General features: G+C 36.0%; 1 pseudogene across 1 annotated transcript in view; it reads right to left on the reverse strand.

Annotated features, from left to right (window-relative positions):
• LOC143550001 (DNA repair protein RAD50-like) overlaps positions 1-12,185 on the reverse strand; it is a 34,556-nt pseudogene that overhangs the window by 4,759 nt on the left and 17,612 nt on the right. Inside the window, exons 5-16 of the transcript XR_013138245.1 lie at positions 7,195-7,309; positions 4,926-5,154; positions 4,330-4,508; positions 4,072-4,242; positions 2,860-2,964; positions 2,672-2,779; positions 2,377-2,588; positions 2,190-2,282; positions 1,593-1,720; positions 1,349-1,463; positions 854-857; positions 233-358 (exon numbers count right to left, since the gene is read on the reverse strand). The product of XR_013138245.1 is annotated as a DNA repair protein RAD50-like (transcript). The remainder of the gene's footprint in view (positions 1-232; positions 359-853; positions 858-1,348; positions 1,464-1,592; positions 1,721-2,189; positions 2,283-2,376; positions 2,589-2,671; positions 2,780-2,859; positions 2,965-4,071; positions 4,243-4,329; positions 4,509-4,925; positions 5,155-7,194; positions 7,310-12,185) is intronic.

Consider the following 12,185-nt stretch of genomic DNA (forward strand, 5'->3'; position numbering starts at 1 on the left):
TCTACTCAAATATGTTTAACAACCCATCCTGAGTTGATTCTTTTGAGTAAAATCAGAAGCATGTTTTGTCATTTTTACTACCCTATGTGTCATAAGCTTTAAAGTTGAAGGCATAAATGAAGATATTGCTTTGATAGTTAGGTGGCCTTACAGAAAACTAATACTTGGGTTGCAAATTTCTAAGTTATCATTTATATTTAACATAGTCGACAATGTAGGTAATGAAATTAACCTTTTTAACAAATCCGTCTTCTTCTTCAGCAGAAAAAGAACGTTCACAACAAGGGCATATATGATGTGCACGAGCAACTCTTTCAAAAGGATCAAACATCTGTCGCATACCATCAGCAATGTTGTACTTGATGTCACAAATGTTAAGTAAATTCAGTAAGCAACATAATACAAAAAAGCTCTATGAAACAAATTGAAAATCACCCTTAACGAAACAACCTAGAGATTGCTTTGATAATATCAAACTTGTAATCATGTATACACATTAATAATCTATAAAAACAAAAATAAAAAGCATTGAAGGGTCAAGTCAACTGCCAGCCTGGCAAGTGTCAACTGGCATGCTTGAATATGGGTCGTTTCAGGTTACATTTTATCTCCGACAGGCCAAATGTAAAAAGTTAGGTGAAATAAAAAACTGGTCAAATGGGTTCAGGTTACATTTACAACTGATTCACTTAAACATGAGTAAATTCAAGTTATCGACAAGTCAAAGGCGGAAAGTTCACTAACACAGAAGTGGGTTAGTAGCGACCAAAGTGTTATTTGAATTGTTTTAAACCATCTATTTCAACTTAGAGAAGAAGTTAGACATGTTTTTATAGTATTTTTGTAGTCCAACTTTACTACAAATGGCTTCAATCTTTCAAAACTAGTTACTGAGATTGAACCAGATTAAATACTGGTTTGAAAGTACAGTTTCTATAGACATATTTAATTCATTAATCACCTATAACATCCAAAAAAAATAAGAGACAAAAGGTATTAATGGTCAAGTCAACCCAACCCAACAAGTTTTCAGCATATATACTTAAAATAGATCGATTCAGGTTATATTTTATATCCAACAGATCATTAGTAAAAATTTAGTTACCAAAAATGTTAAAACCAACCCAAAGAGTTCTTCAAATGTTTTCAACTTTCAAGATCCATTTACTGAAAATCAGATATTGTTTTGAAAGTAAGTTCGTGTAGTCATATTTCAATACATTAATCATCTATAGAAAGAAAAAAACGAACATAAAAGTATTGATGAGTCAAGCCAACCCCCATTTTGACATGTTACACAACTGCCTTTGGCACGTTGAAACGAATGAGCAAGGCAAGATAATCTAACCTTTTGTGGACATCTCTTTTTTCTTTAGCCGCATCGAAGACTTTAATATAACAGTCAATGTTGGCAGACTGCGGATCCAGAGTTTGAAGCTTTGATTCAATAACCCTCCTCCTAGCTGCAATATAATTGGAACCATTTAAGGTGATAGAATAAGAATATTAAAGTACTTATTTGTTAAATTTAACAGTTCGTCTTTTAACACAACTCAACAGAAGAAAATGTAGAAGCTTATAAAAAGGCTTACAGTCTTTATCCCTTTGAAGTTTGGCCAAATTATTATTAACTTCTTGTAATTTTAGTTGCACCGCATTGACATCTTTGTCAGCTTCACGGGACTTTGAATTCAAATCCTCAAACTCGGTTGTAATCGCACTGCACTAAAGTGATGATCAGAATATAAATCTACTATCATTCAATGAGGTAAAAAAATATAACTACTGAACTTATTAAAGCATCATAAATCAGCTAATAACTAAAGTATTAACCATAGCCACGCATCATATGAAAAAACTCAAGGCTTAATAAAGACTACTCACTTGAGGGAATCCTATCCGCACTACTTTACATCAACTATTATACTCTTGTTTGGTTACTTCAAATAACAAAACCCGTTATTCAACAAATCCATGATGTCATCCTTATGATCGCTACCCACTTAGATTATTTTTTAAGAAGAGAAAGAGAGAAGACGAGACAAATTTATCAGAAATCAAATATGGCCAGAGTTTTAAGAGGGCTTGCTGTATAATTGTGTCCAAAATTGGCTCACAAAAATGCATGCATGTTAAAGTTATATAATATGAAGATGTTTATAATAAAACCTGCATAGAAGGGACATAACCTTAAAGCTTGAGTGACTTCTTTCTTCAGATCTTTGTCAAGAGGCAGCCTCCCTTTCAAGACACCTCTTATTTTATTCTTGTGTTCATCCATTCTAAAAGTTTAAATGAAGACGTTAGCAATGAACAAGGACTTACAAAAGCTTAAAGTTTGTACTAGAGATAAAGAACATAAGATTTTCAACTTGCATTTTTTTGTGTTTTTTCTTGAGGCTTTCCAGCTCATCTTTCTTATAAGTTAGTGTAATTCTCTCGTGGGAGTCTGCATTTATGATATCTTTCTCACGACCAAGATCTTTAATTTTTCTTGCAAGAACATCTACTTCAGCAGACTTCTTCTGTATTTTAGCATCAAAGTCTCTTTCATTAAGCAGCTTACTCAATTTTTCATATTCACTAGCCTACCAAGTCCAGAAAAAGATCAGATTCGAATTAAGTCGCAAACAATAAGAACAGTGGTACTGCATGGTATAAGGATCATTACCAACTTCCTTTCTTTCTGATCAATCTGATGTGCATCGTGCTCGGAAATTTCAAGCTCCAAATTATCACGCTCGATTTCTTTTTCTTTTTTCCGACTTATTATGCCAACCTGCATAAAGTTACAAACTTAGTTCAATTCAGATACTGGTGAATAAATAACACTTCAAGAGTAAATCTCTGCACGCAAACCTTTATTTTTGATTTAGCACTCTTGTCAGCCTCTACATTTTTGCATCGGTCTCTTGACTCAGTGTAGAGATCCCATGCTACCTTAAGCTCTCCATCCATGGATCTCTGAGAAATGATTAGATCCATTACTATATATAATTAGAAGCCATTGGTTGGTTCCATGGTGGTTTTGATTGGTCCGCGTGACAATCTCAATTCTCATGTTGACACTTCAGTTTTTATGTTAAATTCTTTTTAGCCTACATTTTACTGTCAGTATTGTCGATAACAACCAAATTCTATTTTTACGATTAAGTGCTGATGCCGTCAATACCAACCAAATTCGTGTCAATTCGCCGCCGCAAAGCGCGGTTTTTTGTTATCGTCGATATCATCCAATGATTCTGGCCAAATTTGCGTTAACTCGCAGCCGCAAAGCGGGTTTTTTTTGTTCGCAGCTAGTTTTTTTACACTTTTTTTTTGGCTTTTACTTTTGGTTCCATAACCCGATACCGACCGATTTCTTGTGGGGTGGCACCGCAATGCAAGACACCATCGATTCCGGCCGATTTCAAATCATTTCTTAACATTTAAAAGCAAAAACACCTAGTTTTATATTAACTAGAAAAGGATAAAACCATATAATGATAGCCGCACACCTAGCAATTAAACTGGTTGTAGAAAATGAAGATCCACAGTGTTTCAAGTAGAAGTGGGAATTTTGACCAGGTTACTTACGGATAGGTAAATACTTGATACGGGGTTATGTTTTAATTCTTAAAAGGCAAACTGGTTAAGATTAAAAGAGAGAGAGAGTAAAAAAACGGGACTAACATCGCCCAAAGTGTATTTTAAATTCATAAAACTTCTTAAAACATTTTACTCAAATAAGTAAACTGTTATTGAAAAATAGAACTTTTGAAGTCATGATAGTCATTTATAAAAAATAACTTTGGACATGTGTTTTGGGTCAACTAGGCCCAGCTCATTTCAACCTCTAGAAAAGAAGTTATTGTCTTGATCCTAACAAGGTTGACTTGTGTTGCCACCTCAAGTTTTCAGAATGAAGCATCAATTTTTATGCATAAAAGCAGACATGTGCCACAAGAAATGGCAGTGAGGCATTTTAGTTAAGAACTCAGATCTGCTGTAAAACATGCATGTTTCAGGGATATCGACAAAAATTCTGCTTCAACTTAAAAGTATATTCGTCAAAAAAAAAATAGAAATTACCTTTTTCTCCTCTAGATCACGATCGATATCATTCAATCTTGACTTTATTCGACTTGTATGATTTGACGCAATCTCATTGCTATAAGGAGCTTTTGGAAGATACCCCAAATTGTGTTGCTTGTAAAGCTCCTGTATTGTCAAATCTCTCTCCTTCTTCAAGTCCATATAACTCTTAAGGCCAAAAAAGAAGTGCTGGTTATTAACAAAATACAAAATGTAAAAAAATAAAAAAAAATCAGTGTTAACTAGTATAAATACTTCAACTTCAGTCTGAAGCTTGCTGACTTTAGCAATGTAATCATTGATTTGATTCTGAGACATAGAGCTTTTCGTATCTATGTCCTGGATTTCTCTGTGTAATTTGTTAATTTTATCTTGTAGAACCGCTATCCTCTCACTGAACTTGGTGTTCCATTCCCTTAATTCTTCATCGGTATCTATTTGGAATCACAAAAAGGTATAACAGCCATAGAAAATATACAGAACTCACAAAAGAGACAATTAGGGACTGCTAATAAAATTAAGACTAGAGGTGGCAAATTAGGCAGGTTGGGCATGATGCACAACAAATTAGAATGAGTAATTTTATTGCAGCATATCAAATAAGATTATAAACCTATATTGTTCAAAATATAATATATTTTGGATAAAACGATGAAAGATATTCTAAGCACTTGATAACATTTTCGGTGACTTTTGACCCTTTTGACCCGGTCAACTCACTTGACCTGTTTCTAATTAAGTCAAGCATTTGAACCGTTGGAGAAGATAAAATAAAACCCAAATCAGCCTATTTTTAAGCAAATGGGTCAAAATCACCACGTCAAACCAGAGTAAGTGCACAAGTTACAAACCATCAAGCTCTTCTTCTAAATCTTTATAACGGTTTTCTTTCTCCTGGAATAAAGTGCGTCTTTCAGCTGTCTTCGTGGCAACCTGACCTTGAAGCTTACGCAATTTCTCCAGTGTAGCTTCCGTTTGACGAATTTTGGTATCCACATTTTGGATATTTTGTTCTAAATCCTGCATTTTACTGCCTAATCTTTCTGATTCTTCTTGATCTTGGGTAATACTTTGTCGAAGCTATTATAAGATCAAAAAGTTGTAAATCAATGAAAACAAACTCAACAAAAAGTTCAAGACAATCCAAATTTCAGATACACTGATCCATTTCTGGAGATTGTATAACCAAGCAGATTACCTTAAAGAGTGTGCAATTATTGTCGGTCATGTGAAGTACTATATGTAGGGGTTAGTTCAATAGGGAACTATAAAAAAGTGGGGAACTGGGAAACTCAATCTGTGCACCTTTTGTGTTCTTTGACCCTCTACATCTCACATGAGCTTATCAAACTAAAAAACCCTCAAAAACTAAACCCCTGTGCAAACACCGGTTAAAAAAACCTAACCCCCACCCTAGAAAGCCTAAGCCTAAATGCTAAACTAAACCCGATGTCTGAACCAAGATTTTTAAATTTTTTTTTTTGGGAACAAGGGATGCTTGATAAACATTTTGGTTTTTAACTTTACTTATTTTTTTTGTCTTTTTTGTTTTATAACTTCTTATAGTTTTTTTATTTTTTAGAGGGGCTAATTTTCTTACAAAAATGATGTAATGTAGATGGTCGAGGGTGCACCATAAGATGAAGAGATATGATCAAGGACTCGGAAGGGGGTTCCCTAGTTCCCCACTTTTTTGGAGATCCCTTTTGAACCTATCACTATATATATGTATATATATATATAGATAGGATCATGTGAGAATCATTTTGAAATTGAGAACTATTTCGGACCACAAAAAAAACTCTTTTTTTTAAAAATTTATAAAACAAAAAAAACTCGAAAATAAAAAAAGTAAAAAAAACAAAAAATTTTATTTTTCATCTCGGTATCATAAAATAAATTTTTAAAAATACCGGTTTAGAAAAATTATACACATATGTATAACACTTATTTTTTTAATTTAATAAATGTTATTCTTTATACACATATGTACAATTAAGATATATGATAATGTACATATGTGTACATTATGTAAATTGAGATTAAATACAAATATACATGCGTATAATTAGGTTTTTTTTTACGAAACCGGATGAAAAATAAAAAAAATTTGGTTTTTTTACTTTTTTAAAATTTTTGTTTTATAATTTTTTTTAAGAGTTTTTTTTTTGTCCCAAAATAGTTCTCAAAGTTCTCAATTTCAAAAAGTTCTCTTAGAATCCTCACCCTATATATATATATATATATATAAACAGATTGAAAAAAGCATGTGATTCCTATAAATGTTTTAAACAATGACACTTATATACTGCTTAAAAACCCATTTGATTAACCAACTTATTAGAAAGACCATGCAAATTTCTATGATTCTTAAAAATAGTGACATGAATACACTTAATATACCTCCATGTAATACCTCCATCAATGTTGCACCGAAACACCAAACCATGTGAAGTCCCCATGCTGGGGACAAATTCAGGGACGGGCCGTAATACGATTCTAGGATTGGGTACAGATTATTTGAAGTTTCAGAAACGTTTCTTACAGGTTTTATGATTAAACTTTTCATATTCGTAAAATACTATCATAACACTTCACGAATTGATTATTTGATAAATGTAAATTAATTGCCTATGGTTGATGTAGTTTTTTTTGGAGTTTGCACTTTATATTAATATAAATCTATTTTGGACTTTGTTTAATATATTATATTTTTTTTGCCGTACCCGTATCTTGGATTTTTTATTTTTGCCACTTTCCATACCCGTAATGTCCCCGTATCCTAGTCCCGTATCCATTTCCCGTACCCGTAATGTCCCCGTATCCTTTCCCGTGCTACTTAACCTCCATGTAAATATGTAATACCTTACCGGCTTATCCTTTCAATAACTACTTAGCAACAAGAGCAAATGACTGATGTTATTCACTCCACAATCTGAAGCCATGTATGATTTCATCAAGCTATTTATACAACTATGATATACATTATTAGCTTCTCTAATTTGAAACTTGCTTTGAAATTGAAAGTATCAAACTAATCATTCAGTAGTTCATCAAATAAATTCACATAACAGTTCAACTAATGCTATTATACTGAAATTGGGAAGGAAAGGTATAAACCTTGTATGCAGCATCTTTCAAGAGTTGAACCTTCTCTAAATCCTTTTGAGAAAGTTTAATCTCCTGAGCCTGATCCTTGTGAAGCTTTTTGATAACCTCCAAGGCCTTTGTATATCTTTATGTCCAAAATTGAAACAAGAAAAGGTGAGAAACCAGGCCCAAGAAAACAATTAAGCCATTCAAAAAGGCAACCGTGTAAAATGCAACTTGTAGTATAGTTTCGTGTGATAAATCATTCAAAAAGGCAACCGTTCAAGTTACATCTGATACTCTAGAAATGTATATAAGTTATTACGGTTTCAACATAACTAAGCTGAGTTATAAATGTTAGGTTCGGAGATTGTTAGGTTCGGAGTCACACACAAACACGAATACAATAGTAAAACCGAAAGAATAAACGAAAGAGACACAAGGATTTAAGTGGTTCGGTCACGGTGTATGACCTACGTCCACTGTCGATAACTAGGGTTTTCTTATTATTGAGTGATACAAACTTACAAGTACAGGAGAGAATATATAGACTAGACAATTAGGGTTTAACCCTTTAACTAAACTGGGCCTGATTAGAGCTTTTGGGCTTGGCCAAAACTCAAACAGCTTAATCTCCTAATTCTGTCTATTCGTCTAAACCGGACCCGACCCATGATGGATCGGAGACCACAACATAACAATCTCCCATTTGGGCTTCGAGACATCTTCTCTAAACCACCACTTGAATGCGCCAAACATTTCAACCTGCTCCCATTTGGAGACGTAAAATGTCTTCACCTGCATTGCCTTGTACATGTAAAATAAAACCCATCTGGTTTTGCACCTCCTAGTTACCCTTCGCCTTCTCAACATTATTCCTGAAGGCCTGCTGAAGCTCTGCACAGCTTCAGCTTATCCAGTATCACCGGCTTGGTGAACATATCTGCTGGATTCTTAACACCTGAGATATTTTTCAAATTGAAAACACCATCACTGATCAAATCTCTGACAAAGTGATATCTCCTCCCGATGTGCTTAGTCTTCGAATGATAGACTAGATTCTTCGCAAGTTTCACTGCACTCTCATTGTCACAATATAAGAACTCTGCCTGTTTCTTTCCCAACTCTTCAAGAAAAGTTCTCAACCATACTAATTCTTTACTTGCTTCGGCTGCTGCCATATATTCTGCCTCAGTGGTTGATAAAGCAACACTTTTCTGAAGTCTGAACATCCAACATACTGCTGTTCCCCCAACTGTGAAAACATAACCAGTAGTGCTTTTAAACGTCTTCTTACATCCACCCAGATCAGCATCTGAATAACCCCTGAGAATTGTATCCTTCCCCTTAAAACATAACCCCAAACTGGAAGTACCCTTTAAGTATCTGAGTAACCATTTCACCGCTTCCCAATGTTCCTTTCCCGGATCCGACATAAAACGACTAACTACCCCGACAGCATGAGCAATGTCTGGCCGTGTACAAACCATGGCGTACATGAGACTGCCAACAGCAGATGCATACGGAACTTTAGCCATCTCTGTTCTTTCTTCCTCTGTTCTGGGATACTGGTCTTTGGTAAGTTTGAAATGACTTCCCAAAGGTGTGTTTCTCGGTTTAGTCTTCTCATCATTCATCCTGAATCTTTCTAACACTTTCCCTATGTATTTCTCTTGGGATAGTGTTATAGAGCCATCTTTCTTTCTGGATATACTCATCCCCAAAATCTGTTTGGCTGGACCAAGATCTTTCATCTCAAATTCATCAGACAACTGTTTCTTCAACTTGCGAATCTCCTTCATATCAGATCCTGCAATTAACATATCATCTACATAAAGAAGTAGAATGATATATGAGCCTTTAAACTTCTTTAAGTAGCAGTAATGGTCGGCCTCGCATTTCTTGTACCCAGTTCTCACCATAAAATCATCAAACTTTAGGTACCATTGCCTAGGTGCCTGCTTCAGACCATACAAGCTTTTCTTCAATTTGCAGACCCATTTTTCTTTCCCGGCAACCTGAAATCCCTCAGGTTGTGCCATATAGATCTCCTCGTCAAGATCACCATGTAAAAATGCTGTCTCAACATCTAATTGCTCTAGATGTAAATTTTCTGCAGCAACAATACTTAAGATCAATCTGATGGTGGTCATCTTCACAACTGGAGAGAATATTTCATTATAATCAATTCCCTTCTTTTGCTGGAAACCCTTGACCACTAAACGAGCTTTGTATCGTTTAGACCCATCATGTTCTTCCTTGACTCTATAGACCCATTTATTCTGTAGAACTCTTTTATCTGGTGGAAACTTGGTTAAAACCCATGTCTGGTTTTTACTCAAAGAGTTCATCTCCTCCTTCATAGCATGCTCCCACTGGAGCGAATCTTTCAACTTAAGTGCTTCATAATAACTCTCTGGCTCACCATTTTCAGTTAAAAGGAGATAATTAACTGAAGGTTTGTAACGTACCGGCTGTTTAGAAACTCTGGTGGACCTCCTAACCCAGTGCTGAGGCGGGTCAGGTTCTTGTGGAGACTGTTCATCCTCAGACTCTGAACTCCCACTGTCAGAGACTCCCTCTGACTCTTCATTTCCACCAATATCATCATCTTCAAATTCAGGAACTGTGGTTTCTTCAGTTTCTGTGTCGGGTTCGGTAGCTGACTCAACTGTCTTTTTCTGAGCATCAATTTCATATTCAACCTGCTCTTTCTGAACCCTTGATTTTGAAGTGTTTCTATCTTTGTATAACTCAGCCTCATTAAAAGTTGCATGCTTGCTTCTGACTACTTTTCTGCTTTCTAAATCCCAAAGCCTGTAGCCCATTTCGTTTGATCCATATCCAATGAAAACATATTTTTTAGCTTTAGCATCAAGCTTGTCATTTTTCACTAGATCATAAGCGCTACACCCAAAGACTTTCAAATGCTTATAATCTGCAGCTTTACCTTTCCACTCTTCTTCTGGTGTCTTGAAACCCAGCGGTACTGACAATCCCCGGTTAATTAAATAAGCTGCAGTGTTAACTGCATCTGCCCAGAACGTCTTTGGAAGCCCGGCATTAAGTCTCATACTTCTTGCCCTTTCATTTAACGTCCTGTTCATTCGTTCTGCCACTCCATTTTGTTGAGGAGTGCCAGGGACTGTAAAGATCATCCGAATACCGTACTCTTCACAATAATCACAGAATTCTTTGCTAACGTATTCACCACCGTTATCCGACTTCAAGCATTTCACCTTCAAATCAGTTTCCAATTCAACAGCGGTTTTCCATTTCTTAAAAGTATCAAAAACATCAGATTTATTTTTAAGAAAGTAAACCCATACCTTGCGTGTCGAATCATCAATGAAGGTGACATAATAGTGCGATCCTCCCAAAGAAGAGACTGAAGTTGGTCCATAGACATCAGAGTGAATAAGCTCCAATTTCTGAGCTTTCGGTTGTTTTCCGGTCTTCACAAAAGATACTTTCTTCTTTTTACCGAAAACACATGGTTCACAAAATTCAGATTCAACCTTCTTCAGTTCTGGAATTTTTCCTCTAGCAACGAGCATTTTCATCCCTTTTTCACTCATGTGGCCGAGTCGTTGGTGCCACAAACTAGACTGACTCGGTCCACTGGTCACTGCATTTACCCCATCAGCTGGAATTTCAACCATGTATAAAGTGCCCTTCTTTTTACCTCTGGCGATCACAAGATTCCCTTTCACAACTTTCCATTGACCCCCCACCAAACATAACATCATATCCTTGGTCATCTAACTGCTCAACAGAAATTAGCTTTCTTCTAAGGCTAGGAACGACCCGAACATCCTTTAGAGTCCATGAGGTGCCCAATGAAGTTTTTAGTTCAATATCCCCCATCCCCGTGATATCAACAGCATGATTATTAGCCAAACGAACTTTACCAAAATTACCTGTTCGGAGATTCTTCATCTTCTTCGTGCTATAAGTGGCATGAAAAGATGCACCAGAATCCATAATCCATGAATCTGTTGATTCTTCAACACAGCAGATAAGAGTCTCTTCTGAACCTTCTGAATCATCTGAACCGGTGGCCAGATTAACTTCCTTCTTAGATTCTTTCTTTTCTTTTGAAATTGAGGGGTTAGGGCATTGGTTTCTGAAATGCCCCATTTCTTTGCAATTCCAACACTCAATGTCTTTTCTGGGCTTTGACTGACTTCTTCTTCTAGACTTTGACCTACCCCTGCCATTACCTTTCTCTCTTCTCCTACCTCTCCCTTCGGTGCTCAATATAGAACTAGATGTCTCACCAGAATTCCTTCTTCTTATGTCCTCCCCTAAAATCAAATCCCGGACTCCTTCAAAAGTAAGCTTAGTATTCCCAGAAGAACTACTAACTGCAGTAACAGTCCCTGACCAACTTTCGGGTAACGAGGATAACAAGAGTAACGCTTGAACTTCATCATCAAACTTGATATCAACAGAAGACAAACGAGAAATAATAGTGTTGAAGTCATTAACATGAGAGGTAACAGATGCCCCTTCCTTCATTCTGCTGTTAACTAGCTGTCTAATCAGAAATACCTTGTTTGATGCAGAAGGCTTTTCATACATATTTGACAAGGCTTTCATAAGACCATACGTGGTAGTTTCATTTACAATATTGAATGCCACATTCTTAGCTAGTGAGAGTCTTGTTAGGACATGAAATGTCATATATATGTCCCCAGTTCTATCAGGGTAGGTCGGCGTGAGACTAAAGATAGTGAAACCTAGTTAACGTATTGTAAATGTCAAACGAAAACTGGTTCGATCGAACAAAAGGTTGATTCGATCGAACCAGGCTCATTCGATCGAACAAAGCTTCACTCGATCGAATGAGAGACTCATCCGATCGAATGAGTCTTCGATATATAAACGTTACTTAGGGATTTTCAGAAAAAAGAGCACATATAACACACATACACAGCCGACCTGTTCCCCGGAAATCCTCTCTGCCCGTCAACCCCTTCGGTCCTTTCCTCCGCACCTGGTCGTCATATCATCCTAGG

The sequence above is a fragment of the Bidens hawaiensis genome, unplaced genomic scaffold (assembly GCF_021521415.1).
Source record: "Bidens hawaiensis isolate Kalapana, Puna unplaced genomic scaffold, B.hawaiensis_p1.1 tig00015891_1, whole genome shotgun sequence".
NCBI classification, from domain to species: domain Eukaryota; kingdom Viridiplantae; phylum Streptophyta; class Magnoliopsida; order Asterales; family Asteraceae; genus Bidens; species Bidens hawaiensis.